Genomic DNA, 23,296 nt, shown 5'->3' with positions numbered 1-23,296 from the left:
TATATTCTTCTTCCCTTCCAGGTGGGCGTGCCTGTAGAGAGGTGGAGGGCTATGAACAGACTGAGAGCATTGGGCAGAGGAGAGGTATGTCTGTTAATAAGGCTAACCTCACACAATGCATACTGTACACTCACACACACAACTTTAAAGTTGTATTAGTCATATGTAAAGGATACACATGGTATACGACAACAATAAGAAATAATAAAAGATAACAACATAAAGTAAACGACTCAGTGGAATAGAATTAAGCAACAAGGCCCGAGGGGGTGTAGTATAAGGCCAATATACCATGGCTAAGGGCTGTTCTTAGGCACAAAGCAACGTGGTATGCCTGGATACAGCCCTTAGCAGTGATATATTGGCCATATACCACAGACCCCCAATGTGCCTTATTGCTATTATAAACTGGTTACCAACATTAATAGAACAGTAAACAAGTATTTTTGCGTCATATCCGTGGTATGTTTAAGCAATAAGGCACGTGTGTTATATGGCCAATATACCACAGCTAATGGCTGTTCTTAGGCACGATGCAAACGGAGTGCCTGGATACAGCCCTTAGCAGTGATAAATTGGCCATATACCAAAAATCCTGAGGGGCCTTATTGCTATTATAAACTGGTTAACAATGTAATTAGAGCAGTAAAAATAAATGTTTACTTATACCCTTGGTATACGGTCTGATATACCACGGGTGTCAGCCAATTAGCATTCAGGGCTCGAACCACCCAGTTTATATTGTCTGATATACCACAGCTTTTAACCAATCATCATCCAGAACCCAAACCACCCAGTTTATAATAAACATTTAATAACAACTATAATATTATAATACAGGAAGGCACAATTTATAGTACAATATGTACGTGTGTTTTGTAAATTGTGCACAGTATTTAGCAATAATAATTAAGCAGTTGTGATGTGTGTGTAGCGTGATGTGTGAGTGTGAGTGTGTGTGGATAAGTGTGGATAAGTGTATATCTGTGCGTGTGCATGTGTGCTAATCTGTGGAAAGTCAGTGCAGGTGGTCAGCCCAGTTCAAATGTTCAGCAGGCTTGTAGATAGAAACTGTTTCTGAGCCTGTAGGTGTGGGGTCATTGATGATGCTTCTGGACTTCCTCAGACACACTTTCTCTTGTAACTTTACTTATTGAAGTTTTAAAGTGTGGTGTTCTTTCCAGTGGATGACGACACACAAAGAGTTAAAGAGAAACATAAAGCCAGTCTGAAGAAGAAGTTTGGATTCGTGTTTGAAGGCACTGCAGTGGAACAAACTCCCCTCAACAGCATTTACACACAGCTCTACGTCACACAAGGACAGAGTGAAGGGGTTAATAACGAACATGAGATTCGACAGATTGAATATACACCCAGGACAAAAAAAACACAGACACTCCAATCAACTACAATGACATCTTCAAACCCTTATCTGGAGAAGAGAGAGAAAAGGAGAGACCCATCAGAACTGTGCTGACGAAGGGCATCGCTGGCATCGGAAAAACAGTCTCTGTGCAGAAGTTCATACTCGACTGGGTAAAGCCAATCAGGATATTAATTTCATATTTGTGCTCCCACTCCGAGAGCTGAATCTGATTCAAGATGACCAGTACAGCCTTCATGGACTTTTGCGTTACTTCCACCCTGAACTTACAGAGATAGAAGAGGCAAAGATATATGATACCTGCAAAGTCATGTTCATCTTTGACGGTTTGAATGAAAGCAGACTACCATTAGGTTTTCATCAGAACAAGAAGTTGAGTGATCTGAGACATCCGTTGACAGGTTGATGACAAACCACATTGAGGGAAATCTACTCCCAAAAGCTCTCCTCTGGATAACCTCCAGACCAGCAGCAGCCAATCAGGTCCCCCATGAGTACATCAACAAGGTGACAGAAGTACGAGGGTTCAATAACAAACAGAAAGAAGAGTACTTTGAGAAGAATGTTGAGGATGAGAAGCTGGCCAGCATAATCATCTCACACATTAATACATCAAGGAGCCTCCACATCATGTGCCACATTCCAATCTTCTGTTGGATTACTGCCAGGGTTCTTGAGCAAATGTTGAGTGAAGATAAGAGTGGAGAGATCACAACTCTGACTGAGATGTACAATCACTTCCTGCTCATTCAGACACACCTGAAAAGCAATAAGTATGATGGGAAAATGAGACAGATCTGGTCATGATCATAGTACGAAACAAGGAATCCAGTAAAAGGGTTGTATGACTTAATACACATATTTTATTGATACTAGTGGGGGAAAAGTTTATTGTGCATTGATAAGGACACCAAAGATGGCATTAATGATATATAACAAGATAACGAGAGTGTTTCTAAAAGACAATTTCACACAATAGCCTGCTGAATTTGCAAGATAACTTTTCCTTCATTTAGATTTTGGCTGGAATGTGGAGCTAACTGAAGCTGGTTAGCTTTAGAAAACCCAGACTAGATGCAGCTTGCTGTGTAGGATACCAATCTAGTTAAATGTAGCCAACATTAGGGGGTGACGACTGCCCCTTTTCATTGAAGCCATGAAGTTCAAGGCTGACCATGGTACTGCAGGCAATGTTTGCAGAAAACAGGATCCCCCATCATGGTGAATGGGGAAATAGCAATCTTCTTGGTCAATCTTTGTGTAAATAAATAACTTGAAGACAATCATTGTAACTAATTGCTTTTGTTGTTGGTTGATTTTTAGTTGGTTGTTTTTTGGTTCAATGAAAGTCAATGAACTAAGTATACCAGACCCAGCTGCTATTGCGTTGGTGTTTATGGGATACCCACCCAGTTAAGTAGACCGGAACTGACTATGTTTTTCAATGGTACAAGGCCTCGGCGATCTATCTTCATTTATCCAACATCTTTGACTGTGCATGTTGTGTATCCATGAGATAACATTTTAACCCGACTTCCTTGGCTTCAAATGTGCCATTGAGTCTTTACATAGGAATGATTGGTGTCACGTGATCGGTGGCTTTGTCCATGCATATATACCGTCATTGGGCTGAATACAAATCTTACAATTTTGTGTTGTAATTTGAAAAGATTTTATGTTAAAATGTGCCAACTTATAAGTTGGCCATAGGGTGATATTATTATATGTTTTTTGTCCAACTGCAAGTCATTAGTACATTCATTTGTTTTACAGAGAGTTGTTTGAGATCACATGAGCAAAATACATGGAATTAGTTTGTTTTGTTTTTAGAATAGCTTACATGACACATCGAAGTGATTGGTATACATGTTTGAATCCTAAGCAACATTCTCTTTGTTATTTATGCAGAGTGCCTACCACAGGCCCAACAAAACCGTCAAACATATCAAGGGTAAGAAAACAACATATGTTCATTACTTGCTATTTATTTCATATCCGAAATGTTCAAAGAGCATAGGATTATTGCATGATTTTTTTTGTCATTTAGCAGACGCTCTCATCCAGACAGAGTGACTTACAGTATCTACAAGTTCAGACACACCTCAATGATGAACAGTTAAAAGCAGCGGGTAGCCATTCTATCGCCTCTGACCAGAATATTGTCCGTAATTTTCCATTAATTTCTTGACAATTCTACACGTTGTATCGGCTCCAACAGCCACTTCTTCTCAACCCACCATGTGATCACTAACACATTACAGCCCCCTGCTGCTTTTAGCCATTCACTGCAGTGTCTATGTCCCCTTTCATACCTAAAACTTAATAATAAAGCTGTAATTTCCATGTTATACCTAACAAAAGCATAAGATCAGATTAGAATCAGATCTGGGCATGTTGTATCTAGCTTACACCTGGCATTAATATGTTTTGTTTGTGTCATCACTGTGCTCGGATTTTGTTGGAATGTTTTATTAACATTGTATAGTTGCCCCTTCAAATTCAGTGAGGCAGAATGTTGCTAGGCTTTAGCAAACATACTAATTGTGTTTGTGTTCACACCACATAATGGACAGAAATACCTTTTCCGCATTTTGGAATGTGCCATTCAATAGCCTGGATATCAATAAACTGCCAACACACAGGAATGCACACAAACAAACATTGCAGTCCTGCTTAAAGGCACTTTTTACAGCCTTGAAGAGGATTTATCCTTGTTTAAATACCAAGTCTCTCTCTACAGTCAGCTCACTGTGTCTGCCAGATCCCTTCACAGTCTGTCTTAAAGGGAGGTGTGACATTTTGGCTAGCTGTTACTATAGACAGTCAATATGCTTAATCTATAAACAATGTGTCCAGAAACCGTCTTGAACTAACCTCAAACTGCACAAAGAGACGCTGAAAAGTTATCTATGAGTTCATCTGACTCTGGGTAATAGAAAAGGGCTTAGTTGCCAAAATGTCGCAACATCCCTTTAAGACTCATGTATGTTTTCTGGTTCAGTCAAACGTCCGCTCCTGTCAGATCAGGGTTCTACGTCCTCATCCGTGCAATTACCTTTAGTCAAACGTCCGCTCCTGTCAATTCAGGGTTCTACGTCCTCATCCGTGCAATTACCTTTAGTCAAACGTCCGCTCCTGTCAATTCAGGGTTCTACGTCCTCATCCGTGCAATTACCTTTAGTCAAACGTCCGCTCCTGTCAATTCAGGGTTCTACGTCCTCATCCGTGCAATTACCTTCTGCCAAACGTCCCCTCCTGTCAGCTCAGGGTTCTAATGTCCTCATCCGTGCAATTACCTTGAATCAAACGTCCGCTCCTGTCAGATCAGGATTCCGCATCCTCATCCGTTCACTTACCTTCAATCAAACGTCCGCTCCTGTCAGATAGGGATTCTGCGTCCTCATCCGTTCACTTACCTTGAATCAAACGTCCGCTCCTGTCAGATCAGGATTCCGCATCCTCATCCGTTCACTTACCTTCAATCAAACGTCCGCTCCTGTCAGATAGGGATTCTGCGTCCTCATCCGTTCACTTACCTTGAATCAAACGTCCGCTCCTGTCAGATCAGGATTCCGCATCCTCATCCGTTCACTTACTTTGAAAGGTACAAAGTACACATGTTAATAGCATATACTGTATATACTGGACCAGTCACTGATGTTGTATTTCTCTCCTTGTAGTCATGCAGCAGATTATGTCTCAAAAGCCATAAAGAAACACAAAGCAGAACTGAGGGAGAAGTATAAACGTGTTTCTGAGGGTATTGGAAAAGAAAGAGACCCAGAAGTCTTCAACAAGATCTACACAGAGCTCTACATCGCAACTGGAGAGAGTGAAAGACTCAATAGTGAACATGAAGTGTCGCACCTTGAGGATACATCCCAGCTAAAAGCAGACAAAATCAACTGCAATGACATCTTCAAACCCTTACTTGGAAAAGAGAAAGGAGAGGAGAGATCCATCAGAACTGTGTTGACGAAGGGCATCGCTGGCATTGGAAAAACATTCTCTGTGCAGAAGTTCATCCTCGACTGGGCAGAAGGAAAAGCCAATAAGCATATAGATTTCATTTTTGTCCTTCCTTTCAGGGAGCTGAATTTGATCCGAAGACCTTACAGTGTTCATAGTCTTCTGAGTAGCTTCCATCCTGGTCTCAAACTTGATGACCCGCTATATGATAGTCCTACCTATAAAGTAATGATAATCTTTGATGGTCTTGATGAAAGCAGATTTAAATTGGATTTCGAGAATAACGAGACTTTGTTTAAAATAACAGATGAACAATCAGTGAATGTGTTGTTAACAAACATCATCAAGAGAAAGCTGCTTCCTGAAGCTCTCCTCTGGATAACCTCCAGACCAGCAGCAGCCAATCAGATCCCCTGGGAGTACATCGACCAGGTGACAGTAGTACGAGGTTTCACTGATGAACAGAAAGAAGAGTACTTTAAGAAGAAAGTCGAGGAGAAGCTGGCCACAAGAATCATCTCACATGTAACCATGTCAAGGAGTCTCCACCTCATGTGCCAAATCCCCATCTTCTGTTGGATTGCTGCCTTGATTCTTGGAAAGATGCTCAGCGAAAACATCAGTGGAGTCCCTAAAACTCTGACTGCCATGTACACACTCTTCTTAGTCACCTTGACTGACTTGAAGGGCCAGACAAATCACACAAATCCTCAGAAGGTCTTGAAACAAAACAGATTGTTAATTTTAAAACTCGGGCGCCTGGCCTTTAATCATCTGGGGGAGTCTCAAATGTTTTATGAAAACGACCTGGCAGACTGTGGCATCACTGATGAGGAACGGGAAGGATCTCTATACTCTGCAATGTTCACAGAAATCTTAAAAAGAGAGGATGTGTTTTACGGGAAACTGGTGTACTATTTTGTCCACCTAACCATCCAGGAGTTTTTTGCATCTCTTTTTGTGTTTCATTGTTTCATAAGCAATGAAATGAAGGATCTGGAGTCTTTCATCGATGTCAAGTTCAGAGGTCAGCCTAAAGTGCATACTTTCCTAGAAAGAGTGGTGAATAAAGCTTCAAAAAGTGAGAATGGACATCTGGACCTCTTAGTCCGCTTCCTTCATGGCTTCTTATTGGAATCCAATCAACAGCTTCTGGACGGCCTACTGACAAGGTCGAAGGATGCTGAAGAAACTTCCAAATATGTAGAGGAAATAAGGAAATACCTCAAGTACATGGCAACACAGGACATCTCTCCTGAAAGATGCATTAACCTGTTTCACTGTTTGATTGAAATGGGAGACAGGTCATTGAATAAAGACATTCAAGCATACCTCTCACATAAGGCTATGAAGAAAAGTTCAGTTGAACTCACACCAGATCACTGCTCAGCATTGGCCTCTGTGCTTCTAAAGTCAGGGGAGGAACTAGATGTGTTTGACCTGAAGAAATACAAAGCATCATGGGAGAAGCGTAAAAGACTGGTCCCAGCTGTGAGATGCTGCAGAAAGGCTTTGTGAGTATTTTAGTGAAATACATATCAATAGAATGAATTATACTTCCACAATCAAATGTGACATTGGATTTTAGTCTCAAATATTTATTTGTTAGATTAATTCTATTGTTGGGGTTAGTGTTTTTTCATGGTGGTTAATTTATTTTGAATGGCGTGACTGTGAAATCTAATGTTTTTAATGTTTTATTCTATTCAGGATTAAATATTTATTTAGTTGTTTCTCAATTTTTCAGACTTGCTGGCTGTAGACTCACCAATGAGACTTGTGAAACAGTGGCCGTTGCACTAAGATCAGCAAATTCACCCCTGAGAGAACTGGACCTGAGTCACAATGACCTGCAGGATTCAGGAGTGGAGCAGCTCTCTGCTGGACTGAAGGATCCACACTGCGAACTAGAGATACTGAGGTGTGACATTGTTTTTTTGTTCTCACATTTTGAGGCCTAACTTGTTTACTGTCATACAACATGTTGTTTTTGATCATATTACTTATTTAGGTTAAATCAATATATTACAAGGTTTAGATAGCTGGATAGACTAACTTACCTAGCAATCTAAAAAATGTTAGCTGACATGGGCTAATTGAATGATTGACATTGACTGACATAACAAGAGGAAAACTGCTGATGTACAGCCACATTTAGAAATTCCATCTTGTGTATTCTACTGTTCTTACTCTCAAGTTCACGACCCGACTGAGTTCAGTCCACGGGGCCCTAAGTGGCCCCTTACGTCGATTATTGGTAGGACCCTGGTAAACACACATCTTTGAAAAGGAAAGCAGACATCAAGTATCAAGTTTTAATGTCACATGAACAAGTACAGTGAAATGCCTTTCTTGCAAACTCAAAACCCAACAATGCAGTAATCAATGACAATGTAATACTGTATGTATAGGGGTAAGTTGACTAGGCAACCGTTCTAGAAGCATTTCGCTACACTCACAATAACATCTTCTAACCATGTGTATGTGACCAATAACAATTTATTTGATTTAGGGCCTCACCACTAGAGGGCAGCAGTTTGCATGTAAAAACATGGTGGCTTCTCTCTGCAGGCTGTCTGGCTGTCATGTCACACATGGAGGCTGTGCTTCTCTGGCTTCAGCTCTGAGGTCAAAACCCTCCCACCTGAGAGAACTGGACCTGAGCTTCAATCACCCAGGAGACTCTGGAGTGACGCTGCTCTGTGCTAGACTGAAAGATCCACACTGTAGACTGGAGAAACTCAAGTTAGTACAGTTACTTTGCAAATCTAGTTTAAAAAAAATTGTAATCTATCCTATTTGAACCACAAACTGTTGTTTGTTTGTTCTCACATCTCGCCTAATTTGTTTCCTGTCATGCAACATGTTGTTTGTAATGTCATTACTTTTTTTATTCTAAATCAATGTTATTTCACTGAGAGTTCTTGTTAAGTGTTGGCCTCAGCCTTCAGCTCAAACTCCTCTCCCCTGAGAGAGCTGGACATGAGTCACAATGACCTGCAGGATTCAGGAGTGAAGCTGCTCTCTGCTTGACTGGGGAATCCACACTGCACATTTGAAACTAAGTTCAGTATTCTAGTACTCTTCAGGAATGCCAGAGATGCCTGCACACTGTTATATTTGCACCTGTCAAAAGATTTATCACTGTGATGTAGAACTTCCAGATTAAGCCTGTGGCTCTGCTGCCTACTGACACCAATCTCCTATTAGAGAGACAAGGCAACCTCTAGAATGTTCCAAACAGAGGACTTTATTGACATGATGGGAATGATCTAAAACGGACTAGAAACATGGATCAATACAATAAACATGAATGTAATGGATATAATAACAGAAGAAGAGTGTCACTGAATAGAACACTATGAATGGATGACAATGAAAAGGACAATAGCAGTAGGCAGTAACAATAACAGGGAGAGGAGAGAGACTGTAGAAATACACTGCAACAGTGAATGGCAGGTTATTACAGAGTGACTGTATTTACGTAGTGAATGGGGAATGGTATCACACAGTAATACAGCAAGAACAAAGGAAAACAAACAGATAATTGGAAATACTGACTAGTTGTTGCAGAAAATATTTAATAATAACACAACAGTAGTAAGATGGAGAAACTAGGCAACACCAGCTATACTCAACAATGGGGCGGCAGCTAGCCTAGTGGTTAGAGTGTAGGGGCGGCAGCTAGCCTAGTGGTTAGAGTGTAGGGGCGGCAGGTAGCCTAGTGGTTAGAGTGTAGGGGCGGCAGGTAGCCTAGTGGTTAGAGTGTAGGGGCGGCAGGTAGCCTAGTGGTTAGAGTGTAGGGGCGGCAGCTAGCCTAGTGGTTAGAGTGTAGGGGCGGCAGGTAGCCTAGTGGTTAGAGTGTAGGGGCGGCAGCTAGCCTAGTGGTTAGAGTGTAGGGGCGGCAGGTAGCCTAGTGGTTAGAGTGTAGGGGCGGCAGGTAGCCTAGTGGTTAGAGTGTAGGGGCGGCAGGTAGCCTAGTGGTTAGAGTGTAGGGGCGGCAGGTAGCCTAGTGGTTAGAGTGTAGGGGCGGCAGGTAGCCTAGTGGTTAGAGTGTAGGGGCGGCAGGTAGCCTAGTGGTTAGAGTGTAGGGGCGGCAGCTAGCCTAGTGGTTAGAGTGCAGGGGCGGCAGCTAGCCTAGTGGTTAGAGTGTAGGGGCGGCAGGTAGCCTAGTGGTTAGAGTGTAGGGGCGGCAGCTAGCCTAGTGGTTAGAGTGTAGGGGCGGCAGGTAGCCTAGTGGTTAGAGTGTAGGGGCGGCAGGTAGCCTAGTGGTTAGAGTGTAGGGGCGGCAGGTAGCCTAGTGGTTAGAGTGTAGGGGCGGCAGGTAGCCTAGTGGTTAGAGTGTAGGGGCGGCAGGTAGCCTAGTGGTTAGAGTGTAGGGGCGGCAGGTAGCCTAGTGGTTAGAGTGTAGGGGCGGCAGCTAGCCTAGTGGTTAGAGTGTAGGGGCGGCAGGTAGCCTAGTGGTTAGAGTGTAGGGGCGGCAGGTAGCCTAGTGGTTAGAGTGTAGGGGCGGCAGCTAGCCTAGTGGTTAGAGTGTAGGGGCGGCAGGTAGCCTAGTGGTTAGAGTGTAGGGGCGGCAGCTAGCCTAGTGGTTAGAGTGTAGGGGCGGCAGGTAGCCTAGTGGTTAGAGTGTAGGGGCGGCAGGTAGCCTAGTGGTTAGAGTGTAGGGGCGGCAGGTAGCCTAGTGGTTAGAGTGTAGGGGCGGCAGGTAGCCTAGTGGTTAGAGTGTAGGGCCGGCAGGTAGCCTAGTGGTTAGAGTGTAGGGCCGGCAGGTAGCCTAGTGGTTAGAGTGTAGGGGCGGCAGGTAGCCTAGTGGTTAGAGTGTAGGGGCGGCAGGTAGCCTAGTGGTTAGAGTGTAGGGGCGGCAGCTAGCCTAGTGGTTAGAGTGTAGGGGCGGCAGGTAGCCTAGTGGTTAGAGTGTAGGGGCGGCAGGTAGCCTAGTGGTTAGAGTGTAGGGGCGGCAGCTAGCCTAGTGGTTAGAGTGTAGGGGCGGCAGGTAGCCTAGTGGTTAGAGTGTAGGGGCGGCAGCTAGCCTAGTGGTTAGAGTGTAGGGGCGGCAGCTAGCCTAGTGGTTAGAGTGTAGGGGCGGCAGCTAGCCTAGTGGTTAGAGTGTAGGGGCGGCAGCTAGCCTAGTGGTTAGAGTGTAGGGGCGGCAGGTAGCCTAGTGGTTAGAGTGTAGGGGCGGCAGGTAGCCTAGTGGTTAGAGTGTAGGGGCGGCAGGTAGCCTAGTGGTTAGAGTGTAGGGGCGGCAGGTAGCCTAGTGGTTAGAGTGTAGGGGCGGCAGGTAGCCTAGTGGTTAGAGTGTAGGGGCGGCAGGTAGCCTAGTGGTTAGAGTGTAGGGGCGGCAGGTAGCCTAGTGGTTAGAGTGTAGGGGCGGCAGGTAGCCTAGTGGTTAGAGTGTAGGGGCGGCAGGTAGCCTAGTGGTTAGAGTGTAGGGGCGGCAGGTAGCCTAGTGGTTAGAGTGTAGGGGCGGCAGGTAGCCTAGTGGTTAGAGTGTAGGGGCGGCAGGTAGCCTAGTGGTTAGAGTGTAGGGGCGGCAGGTAGCCTAGTGGTTAGAGTGTAGGGGCGGCAGGTAGCCTAGTGGTTAGAGTGTAGGGGCGGCAGGTAGCCTAGTGGTTAGAGTGTAGGGGCGGCAGCTAGCCTAGTGGTTAGAGTGTAGGGGCGGCAGGTAGCCTAGTGGTTAGAGTGTAGGGGCGGCAGCTAGCCTAGTGGTTAGAGTGTAGGGGCGGCAGGTAGCCTAGTGGTTAGAGTGTAGGGGCGGCAGGTAGCCTAGTGGTTAGAGTGTAGGGGCGGCAGGTAGCCTAGTGGTTAGAGTGTAGGGGCGGCAGGTAGCCTAGTGGTTAGAGTGTAGGGGCGGCAGGTAGCCTAGTGGTTAGAGTGCAGGGGCGGCAGCTAGCCTAGTGGTTAGAGTGCAGGGGCGGCAGGTAGCCTAGTGGTTAGAGTGCAGGGGCGGCAGGTAGCCTAGTGGTTAGAGTGTAGGGGCGGCAGGTAGCCTAGTGGTTAGAGTGTAGGGGCGGCAGGTAGCCTAGTGGTTAGAGTGTAGGGGCGGCAGGTAGCCTAGTGGTTAGAGTGTAGGGGCGGCAGGTATCCTAGTGGTTAGAGTGTTGGACTAGTAACCGGGAGGTTGGCAAGATCGAATCCCCGAGCAGACAAGGTAAAAATCTGTCGTTCTGCCTCTGAACAAGGCAGGTAACCCACTGTTCCTAGGCCGTCATTGTAAATAAGGATTAGTTCTTAACTGACTTGCCTAGTTAAATAAAGGTTAAAAAATAACAGCAATAAGAACAGATAACGAACTTACATTCTTTCACGTTCCCCAAAGCCGTACATCCAACCACAGTAAATATTCTCAGCACTTAAAAGCACATCTTTGAAAAGGAAAGCAGGTATCAGTTCTAGAGGGCATTTCTATTCAGGATTAAATATTTATTTAGTTGTTTCTCAATTTTTCAGACTTGCTGGCTGTAGACTCACCAATGAGACTTGTGAAACAGTGGCCGTTGCACTAAGATCAGCAAATTCACCCCTGAGAGAACTGGACCTGAGTCACAATGACCTGCAGGATTCAGGAGTGGAGCAGCTCTCTGCTGGACTGAAGGATCCACACTGCGAACTAGAGATACTGAGGTGTGACATTGTTTTTTTGTTCTCACATTTTGAGGCCTAACTTGTTTACTGTCATACAACATGTTGTTTTTGATCATATTACTTATTTAGGTTAAATCAATATATTACAAGGTTTAGATAGCTGGATAGACTAACTTACCTAGCAATCTAAAAAATGTTAGCTGACATGGGCTAATTGAATGATTGACATTGACTGACATAACAAGAGGAAAACTGCTGATGTACAGCCACATTTAGAAATTCCATCTTGTGTATTCTACTGTTCTTACTCTCAAGTTCACGACCCGACTGAGTTCAGTCCACGGGGCCCTAAGTGGCCCCTTATGTCGATTATTGGTAGGACCCTGGTAAACACACATCTTTGAAAAGGAAAGCAGACATCAAGTTTCAAGTTTTAATGTCACATGAACAAGTACTGTGAAATGCCTTTCTTGCAAACTCAAAACCCAACAATGCAGTAATCAATGACAATGTAATACTAGAAATAACATGTTAGAACAAGATCACACCAGATATAAGAAGAACACAATAAAGTTAGTAAGCATGATGTACAGTATATCACAAAAGTGAGTACACCCCTCACATTTTTGTAAATATTTGAGTATATCTTTTCATGTGACAACACTGAAGAAAGGACACTTTGCTACAATGTAAAGTAGTGAGTGTACAGATTGTATAACAGTGTAAATTTGCTGTCCCCTCAAAATAACTCAACACACAGCCATTAATGTCTAAACCGCTGGCAACAAAAGTGAGTACACCCCTAAGTGAAAATGTCTAAATTAGGCCCAATTAGCCATTTTCCCTCCCCGGTGTCATGTGACTCGCTAGTGTTACAAGGTCTCAGGTGTGAATGGGGAGCAGGTGTGTTAAATTTGGTGTCATCGCTCTCACACTCCCTCATACTGACTGGTCACTGGAAGTTCAACATGGCACCTCATGGCAAAGAAATCTCTGAGGATCTGAAAAAAAGAATTGTTGCTCTACATAAAGATAGCCTGGGCTATAAGAAGATTGCCAAGACCCTGAAACTGAGCTGCAGCACGGTGGCCAAGACCATACAGCGGTTTAACTGGACAGGTTCCACTCAGAACAGGCCTCGCCATGGTCGACCAAAGAAGTTGAGTGCACATGCTCAGCATCATATCCAGAGGTTGTCTTTGGGAAATAGACGTATGAGTGCTGCCAGCATTGCTGCAGAGGTTGAAGGGGTGGGGGGTCAGCCTCTCAGTGCTCAGACCAGACACCGTACACTGCATCAAATTGGTCTGCATGGCTGTCGTCCCAGAAGGAAGCCTCTTCTAAAGATGATGCACAAGAAAGCCCGCAAACAGTTTGCTGAAGACAAGCAGACTAAGGACATGGCTTACTGGAACCATGTCCTGTGGTCTGATGAGACCAAGATAAACTTATTTGGTTCAGATGGTGTCAAGCGTGTGTGGCGGCAACCAGGTGAGGAGTACAAAGACAAGTGTGTCTTGCCTACAGTCAAGCATGGTGGTGGGAGTGTCATGGTCTGGGGCTGCATGAGTGCTGCCGGCACTGGGGAGCTACAGTTCATTGAGGGAACCATGAATGCCAACATGTACTGTGACATACTGAAGCAGAGCATGATCCCCTCCCTTCGGAGACTGGGCCGCAGGGCAGTATTCCAACATGAAAACGACCCCAAACACACCTCCAAGACGACCACTGCCTTGCTAAAGAAGCTGAGGGTAAAGGTGATGGACTGGCCAAGCATGTCTCCAGACCTAAACCCTATTGAGCATCTGTGAGGCATCCTCAAACGGAAGGTGGAGGAGTGCAAGGTCTCTAACATCCACCAGCTCCGTGATGTCGTCATGGAGGAGTGGAAGAGGACTCCAGTGGCAACCTGTGAAGCTCTGGTGAACTCCATGCCCAAGAGGGTTAAGGCAGTGCTGGAAAATGATGGTGGCCACACAAAATATTGACACTTTGGGCCCAATTTGGACATTTTCACTTAGGCGTGTACTCACTTTTGTTGCCAGCGGTTTAGACATTAATGGCTGTGTGTTGAGTTATTTTGAGGGGACAGCAAATTTACACTGTTATACAAGCTGTACACTCACTACTTTACATTGTAGCAAAGTGTCATTTCTTCAGTGTTGTCACATGAAAAGATATACCGGTACTCAAATATTTACAAAAATGTGAGGGGTGTACTCACTTTTGTGATATACTGTATATACAGGGTCAGTTCCAGTACCATATTTACAATGTGCAGGGATACTGGAGTGATGGAGGTAGATACTACGTATAGGGGTAAGTTGACTAGGCAACAGTTCTATGGCCTCACCACTAGAGGGCAGCAGTTTGTATGTAAAAACATGGTGGCTTCTCTCTGCAGGCTGTCTGGCTGTCATGTCACACATGGAGGCTGTGCTTTCCTGGCTTCAGCTCTGAGGTCAAACCCCTCCCACCTGAGAGAACTGGACCTGAGCTTCAATCACCCAGGAGACTCTGGAGTGAAGCTGCTCTGTGCTAGACTGGTGGATCCACACTGTAGACTGGAGAAACTCAAGTTAGTACAGTTGCTGTAAAACTCTTGTTTTTATTTTTGTAGTCTATCCTATTTGAACCTGACCAGAAACAGAATTCCAAACGGTTTTGTAACTGATGCTGTAAATGATTGTCTTGTTGGTCTGAGAACAGTCAGGTCCTGATTTCATACAGGCTGGACTAGACTACACTTCATACAGGCTAGACTAGACTACACTTCATACAGGCTGGACTAGACTAGACTTCATACAGGCTGGACTAGACTACACTTCATACAGGCTAGACTAGACTACACTTCATACAGGCTGGACTAGACTAGACTTCATACAGGCTGGACTAGACTACACTTCATACAGGCTGGACTAGACTACACTTCATACAGGCTGGACTAGACTACACTTCATACAGGCTGGACTAGACTACACTCCATACAGGCTGGACTAGACTACACTTCATACAGGCTGGACTAGACTAGACTTCATACAGGCTGGACTAGACTACACTTCATACAGGCTGGACTAGACTACACTCCATACAGGCTGGACTAGACTACACTTCATACAGGCCGGACTAGACTACACTTCATACAGGCTGGACTAACTAGACTTCATACAGGCTGGACTAGACTACACTTCATACAGGCTGGACTAGACTACACTCCATACAGGCTGGACTAGACTACACTTCATACAGGCCGGACTAGACTACACTTCATACAGGCTGGACTAGACTAGACTTCATACAGGCTGGACTAGACTACACTTCATACAGGCTGGACTAGACTACACTTCATACAGGCTGGACTAGACTACACTTCATACAGGCTGGACTAGACTAGACTTCATACAGGCTGGACTAGACTAGACTTCATACAGGCTGGACTAGACTACACTTCACTTTGTGTCACTCACTCTCTGTTTTTCTGTCTCTCCCACAGTGTGGACCATAATGAAGAGTTCTGGGTTAAACCACAGCTGCTGAAGAAATGTAGGTTTCTCACACACACACATGAACGAGGATGACTAACAGAGATACAGGTCATGATGTCATACAAACAGCTTGTTTCTCTGTCCTGTTCAGGATTCAACGCACGTACACACAAACACACACAGCCAGACAGCCAGGCACACACACATACATACACACACACAAAGTTCTGATCCAGCCCATTCTCTCTCCTCTAACTTGTCCTCTTGTCTGCAGATGCCTGTGATCTCACACTGGACCCAAACACAGCACACAGAAACCTCTCTCTGTCTGAGGGGAACAGAAGGGTGGAGAGGGTTAAAGAGAAGCAGCCGTATCCTGATCACATAGACAGATTTGAGTTGCATCCCCAGGTGCTGTGTAGAGAGGGTCTGACTGGACGCTGTTACTGGGAGGTAGAGTGCAGTGGGTGGGCTGCCATAGGAGTTACGTATAAAGGCATCAGCAGAAAAGGAAGAAGTCCTGCCTGTGGGCTTGGAGTCAATGACAAGTCCTGGTGTCTGGACTACTCTGGAGATCGTTACACTGCCCGCCACAATAGGGAAGTGACTCATATACCTGCTCTGCCCGTCAACCCTCCTCAACCCCAGAGAGACCTGTCCTCCTGCTGCCCACACCCCAGAGTAGGAGTGTTTCTTGACTGGCCGGCCGGCACTCTGTCCTTCTACATGGTCTACTCTGACACAATGACCCACCTGCACACATTCCAGACCACATTCACTGAGCCCCTCTACCCAGGGTTTGGGGTTTGGAATGAGGGCTCTTCAGTGTCCCTGAGCCAGGTAGAGTAACCTCCTGTGTCCTGGAGGAACACCTGGGTCTCCATGGAAACACAGTTACACTCCTGTTCTAACCCAACCATGATCATCACTACAGATATGGACATTGTAACACATGTCGCCATGCTTCGGCCACACATAAGACATGGAAAAATTTGTAGATTTCAGGAAATTAACATTTAAACTGCAAAATAAATTATTATAAAATGTATATAATTGCCACCTATGAAATTTGTGGGACTGGACCTTCTCAAATAGTACTTGACTAAGCAATGAGTTCAAAGGAATTGTCCGTAGAGCTCCGAGACAGGATTGTTTCGAGGCACAGATCTGGGGAAGGGTACCAAAAAATGTCTGCAGCATTAAAGGTCCCCAAGAACACAGTGGCCTCCATCATTCTTAAATGGAAGAAGTTGTGATCCACCAAGACTCTTCCTAGAGCCACCCGGCCACCCAGCTAAACTGAGCAATCAGGGGAAAAGGGCCTTGGTCAGGGAGGTGACCAAGAACCCGATGGTCAGAGTTCCTTTGTGGAGATGGGAGAGCCTTCCAGTAAGAGAACCATCTCTGCAGCACTCCACCAATCAGGCCTTTATGGCAGAGTGGCCAGACGGAAGCCACTCCTCAGTAAAAGGCACATGACAGCCCACTTGGAGTTTGCCAAAAGGCACATAAAGACTCTCAGACTATGAGAAACAAGATGCTCTGGTCTGATGAAACCAAGATTGGAAGGTTCGCCTTCCAACAGGACAACAGCCCTAAGAACACAGCCAAGACAATGTAGGAGTGGTTTTGGGACAAGTATCTGAATGTCATTGAGTGGCCCACCCAGAGTCAGCTTGAACCCAATCGAACATCTCTGGAGAGACCTGAAAATAGCTGTGCAGCAACGCTCCCCATCCAACCTGACAGCTTGAGAGGATCTGCAGAGAAGAATGGGAGAAACTCCCCAAATACAGGTATGCCAAGCTTGTAGAGTCATACCCAAGAAAACTTGATGCTGTAATCTCTGCCAAAGGTGTTTCAACAAAGTACTGAGTAAAGGGTCTGAATACTTATGTAAATGTAATATTTATGTTTTTACATTTTAATGCATTTGCAAAAATGTTTTTGCTTTGTCATTATGGGGTATTGTGTGTAGATTGATGAGAGTAATTAAAAAATATATCAATTTTAGAATAAGGCTGTGACGTATCAAAATGTGGAAAATGTCAAGGGGTCTGAATACTTTCCGAATGCTCTGTATATTCACACAATTCAAGTTTGAACCTTACTTTAAAGCCCCATGACATTGAGAGATTGTGGTGGAAAATAGTGTCAACAAATGTGAACGATGAAGAAGGCCAGTGATAAAGATGTGACTTGCTGACGCCAGCTTGGTGTGTTCATTCAATATGGCGTTGTCCGGATGGATGGCTGTATATGTGCATCTCCCAGGAGAGAGTCACACTGTCGCCGTGCAAATCTCCAGGATGAGATGTTCTCACAGAAGTCCTGGGGGTCACTGACGCCAGGCGAAAACTTGAATTGACTAAATTAATGTTACTATGTGAATTAAATTGTCATGTTTGATTTTTTCAAGAGCTGCACATTTTGAAAGGTCTTATTGCGTTGTATGTTTTCTGGTTGATGTCGTTTTAAAGTGACTGGATTGAAATGTAAATGTTGGGTTAACTGGTTATCAGGCACGTCTCTGTTGTCTGGTCACAACATTACTGTTGTCTGGTTATCAGGCACGTCTCTGTTGTCTGGTCACAACATTACTGTTGACTGGTTATCAGGCACGTCCCTGTTGACTGGTTATCAGACACGTCCCTGTTGACTGGTTATCAGGCACGTCCCTGTTGACTGGTTATCAGACACGTCCCTGTTGACTGGTTATCAGGCACGTCCCTGTTGACTGGTTATCAGACACGTCCCTGTTGACTGGTTATCAGGCACGTCTCTGTTGTCTGGTCACAACATTACTGTTGACTGGTTATCAGGCACGTCCCTGTTGACTGGTTATCAGGCACGTCCCTGTTGACTGGTTATCAGACACGTCCCTGTTGTCTGGTCACAACATTACTGTTGACTGGTTATCAGACACGTCCCTGTTGACTGGTTATCAGACACGTCCCTGTTGACTGGTTATCAGGCACGTCCCTGTTGTCTGGTCACAACATTACTGTTGACTGGTTATCAGGCACGTCCCTGTTGACTGGTTATCAGACACGTCCCTGTTGACTGGTTATCAGGCACGTCCCTGTTGTCTGGTCACAACATTACTGTTGACTGGTTATCAGGCACGTCCCTGTTGACTGGTTATCAGGCACGTCCCTGTTGTCTGGTTATCAGGCACGTCCCTGTTGTCTGGTCACAACATTACTGTTGTCTGGTTATCAGGCACGTCCCTGTTGACTGGTTATCAGGCACGTCCCTGTTGACTGGTTATCAGACACGTCCCTGTTGACTGGTTATCAGACACGTCCCTGTTGACTGGTTATCAGGCACGTCCCTGTTGTCTGGTCACAACATTACTGTTGACTGGTTATCAGACACGTCCCTGTTGACTGGTTATCAGGCACGTCCCTGTTGACTGGTTATCAGACACGTCCCTGTTGACTGGTTATCAGGCACGTCCCTGTTGACTGGTCACAACATTACTGTTGACTGGTTATCAGACACGTCCCTGTTGACTGGTTATCAGACACGTCCCTGTTGACTGGTTATCAGACACGTCCCTGTTGACTGGTTATCAGACACGTCCCTGTTGACTGGTTATCAGACACGTCCCTGTTGACTGGTTATCAGACACGTCCCTGTTGACTGGTTATCAGGCACGTCCCTGTTGACTGGTTACAACATTACTGTTGACTGGTTATCAGACACGTCCCTGTTGACTGGTTATCAGACACGTCCCTGTTGACTGGTTATCAGACACGTCCCTGTTGTCTGGTTATCAGACACGTCCCTGTTGTCTGGTTATCAGGCACGTCCCTGTTGACTGGTTATCAGGCACGTCCCTGTTGTCTGGTTATCAGGCACGTCCCTGTTGTCTGGTTATCAGGCACGTCCCTGTTGACTGGTTATCAGACACGTCCCTGTTGTCTGGTTATCAGACACGTCCCTGTTGTCTGGTTATCAGACACGTCCCTGTTGACTGGTTATCAGGCACGTCCCTGTTGACTGGTTATCAGGCACGTCCCTGTTGACTGGTTATCAGACACGTCCCTGTTGACTGGTTATCAGACACGTCCCTGTTGACTGGTTATCAGACACGTCCCTGTTGACTGGTTATCAGACACGTCCCTGTTGACTGGTTATCAGACACGTCCCTGTTGACTGGTTATCAGACACGTCCCTGTTGACTGGTTATCAGACACGTCCCTGTTGTCTGGTTATCAGACACGTCCCTGTTGTCTGGTTATCAGACACGTCCCTGTTGACTGGTTATCAGACACGTCCCTGTTGACTGGTTATCAGACACGTCCCTGTTGACTGGTTATCAGACACGTCCCTGTTGACTGGTTATCAGACACGTCCCTGTTGACTGGTTATCAGACACGTCCCTGTTGTCTGGTTATCAGGCACGTCCCTGTTGTCTGGTTATCAGACACGTCCCTGTTGTCTTGTTATCAGACACGTCCCTGTTGTCTGGTCACAACATTACTGTTGACTGGTTATCAGACACGTCCCTGTTGACTGGTTATCAGACACGTCCCTGTTGTCTGGTTATCAGACACGTCCCTGTTGTCTGGTCACAACATTACTGTTGACTGGTTATCAGGCACGTCCCTGTTGACTGGTTATCAGACACGTCCCTGTTGTCTGGTTATCAGGCACGTCCCTGTTGACTGGTTATCAGGCACGTCCCTGTTGACTGGTTATCAGACACGTCCCTGTTGTCTGGTTATCAGGCACGTCCCTGTTGACTGGTTATCAGACACGTCCCTGTTGACTGGTTATCAGACACGTCCCTGTTGACTGGTTATCAGGCACGTCCCTGTTGACTGGTTATCAGGCACGTCCCTGTTGACTGGTTATCAGACACGTCCCTGTTGAATGGTTATCAGACACGTCCCTGTTGTCTGGTTATCAGACACGTCCCTGTTGACTGGTTATCAGGCACGTCCCTGTTGACTGGTTATCAGACACGTCCCTGTTGTCTGGTCACAACATTACTGTTGTCTGGTTATCAGACACGTCCCTGTTGACTGGTTATCAGACACGTCCCTGTTGTCTGGTTATCAGACACGTCCCTGTTGTCTGGTTATCAGACACGTCCCTGTTGTCTGGTTATCAGACACGTCCCTGTTGACTGGTTATCACGCACGTCCCTGTTGTCTGGTCACAACATTACTGTTGACTGGTTATCAGACACGTCCCTGTTGTCTGGTTATCAGACACGTCCCTGTTGACTGGTTATCAGACACGTCCCTGTTGACTGGTTATCAGACACGTCCCTGTTGACTGGTTATCAGGCACGTCCCTGTTGACTGGTTATCAGGCACGTCCCTGATGTCTGGTCACAACATTACTGTTGACTGGTTATCAGGCACGTCCCTGTTGTCTGGTCACAACATTACTGTTGACTGGTTATCAGACACGTCCCTGTTGTCTGGTTATCAGACACGTCCCTGTTGACTGGTTATCAGACACGTCCCTGTTGACTGGTTATCAGACACGTCCCTGTTGTCTGGTTATCAGACACGTCCCTGTTGACTGGTTATCAGACACGTCCCTGTTGACTGGTTATCAGACACGTCCCTGTTGTCTGGTTATCAGACACGTCCCTGTTGACTGGTTATCAGACACGTCCCTGTTGTCTGGTTATCAGACACGTCCCTGTTGACTGGTTATCAGACACGTCCCTGTTGACTGGTTATCAGACACGTCCCTGTTGACTGGTTATCAGACACGTCCCTGTTGACTGGTTATCAGACACGTCCCTGTTGACTGGTTATCAGACACGTCCCTGTTGACTGGTTATCAGACACGTCCCTGTTGACTGGTTATCAGACACGTCCCTGTTGAATGGTTATCAGACACGTCCCTGTTGTCTGGTTATCAGACACGTCCCTGTTGACTGGTTATCAGACACGTCCCTGTTGACTGGTTATCAGACACGTCCCTGTTGACTGGTTATCAGACACGTCCCTGTTGACTGGTTATCAGACACGTCCCTGTTGACTGGTTATCAGACACGTCCCTGTTGACTGGTTATCAGACACGTCCCTGTTGTCTGGTCACAACATTACTGTTGACTGGTTATCAGACACGTCCCTGTTGACTGGTTATCAGACACGTCCCTGTTGTCTGGTTATCAGACACGTCCCTGTTGTCTGGTTATCAGACACGTCCCTGTTGTCTGGTTATCAGACACGTCCCTGTTGACTGGTTATCAGACACGTCCCTGATGTCTGGTTATCAGACACGTCCCTGTTGACTGGTTATCAGACACGTCCCTGTTGACTGGTTATCAGACACGTCCCTGTTGACTGGTTATCAGGCACGTCCCTGTTGTCTGGTTATCAGACACGTCCCTGTTGACTGGTTATCAGACACGTCCCTGTTGTCTGGTTATCAGACACGTCCCTGTTGACTGGTTATCAGACACGTCCCTGTTGACTGGTTATCAGACACGTCCCTGTTGACTGGTTATCAGACACGTCCCTGTTGTCTGGTTATCAGACACGTCCCTGTTGACTGGTTATCAGACACGTCCCTGTTGACTGGTTATCAGACACGTCCCTGTTGTCTTGTTATCAGACACGTCCCTGTTGACTGGTTACAACATTACTGTTGTCTGGTTATCAGGCACGTCCCTGTTGTCTGGTTATCAGACACGTCCCTGTTGACTGGTTATCAGACACGTCCCTGTTGACTGGTTATCAGACACGTCCCTGTTGTCTGGTTATCAGACACGTCCCTGTTGACTGGTTATCAGACACGTCCCTGTTGACTGGTTATCAGACACGTCCCTGTTGACTGGTTATCAGACACGTCCCTGTTGACTGGTTATCAGACACGTCCCTGATGTCTGGTTACAACATTACTGTTGTCTTGTTATCAGACACGTCCCTGTTGACTGGTTATCAGACACGTCCCTGTTGTCTGGTTATCAGACACGTCCCTGTTGACTGGTTATCAGACACGTCCCTGTTGTCTGGTTATCAGACACGTCCCTGTTGTCTGGTTATCAGACACGTCCCTGTTGTCTGGTTATCAGACACGTCCCTGTTGACTGGTTATCAGACACGTCCCTGTTGACTGGTTATCAGACACGTCCCTGTTGACTGGTTATCAGACACGTCCCTGTTGACTGGTTATCAGACACGTCCCTGTTGACTGGTTATCAGACACGTCCCTGTTGACTGGTTATCAGACACGTCCCTGTTGACTGGTTATCAGACACGTCCCTGTTGTCTGGTTATCAGACACGTCCCTGTTGTCTGGTTATCAGACACGTCCCTGTTGTCTGGTTATCAGACACGTCCCTGTTGTCTGGTTATCAGACACGTCCCTGTTGACTGGTTATCAGACACGTCCCTGTTGTCTGGTTATCAGACACGTCCCTGTTGTCTGGTTATCAGACACGTCCCTGTTGACTGGTTATCAGACACGTCCCTGTTGACTGGTTATCAGACACGTCCCTGTTGACTGGTTATCAGACACGTCCCTGTTGACTGGTTATCAGACACGTCCCTGTTGACTGGTTATCAGACACGTCCCTGTTGACTGGTTATCAGACACGTCCCTGTTGTCTGGTTATCAGGCACGTCCCTGTTGTCTGGTTACAACATTACTGTTGACTGGTTATCAGACACGTCCCTGTTGACTGGTTATCAGACACGTCCCTGTTGTCTGGTTATCAGACACGTCCCTGTTGTCTGGTTATCAGACACGTCCCTGTTGTCTGGTTACAACATTACTGTTGTCTTGTTATCAGACACGTCCCTGTTGTCTGGTTATCAGGCACGTCCCTGATGTCTGGTCACAACATTACTGTTGAGCGATTCGATTAGATTAGAAGCTGGGTATGTTTTCC

General features: G+C 45.9%; 1 pseudogene; it reads left to right on the top strand.

Moving 5' to 3' along the window:
• The first annotated feature begins 938 nt into the window (after window positions 1–938).
• On the top strand, window positions 939–16,278 carry LOC120037266 (annotated as a pseudogene).
• The last annotated feature ends 7,018 nt before the right edge of the window (window positions 16,279–23,296 follow it).

The sequence above is a fragment of the Salvelinus namaycush genome, unplaced genomic scaffold (genome assembly GCF_016432855.1).
Source record: "Salvelinus namaycush isolate Seneca unplaced genomic scaffold, SaNama_1.0 Scaffold166, whole genome shotgun sequence".
Lineage (NCBI taxonomy): Eukaryota > Metazoa > Chordata > Actinopteri > Salmoniformes > Salmonidae > Salvelinus > Salvelinus namaycush.
The sequence above is the reverse complement of the archived record's forward strand: the minus strand, read 5'-3'. Positions and strand labels throughout refer to the sequence as shown.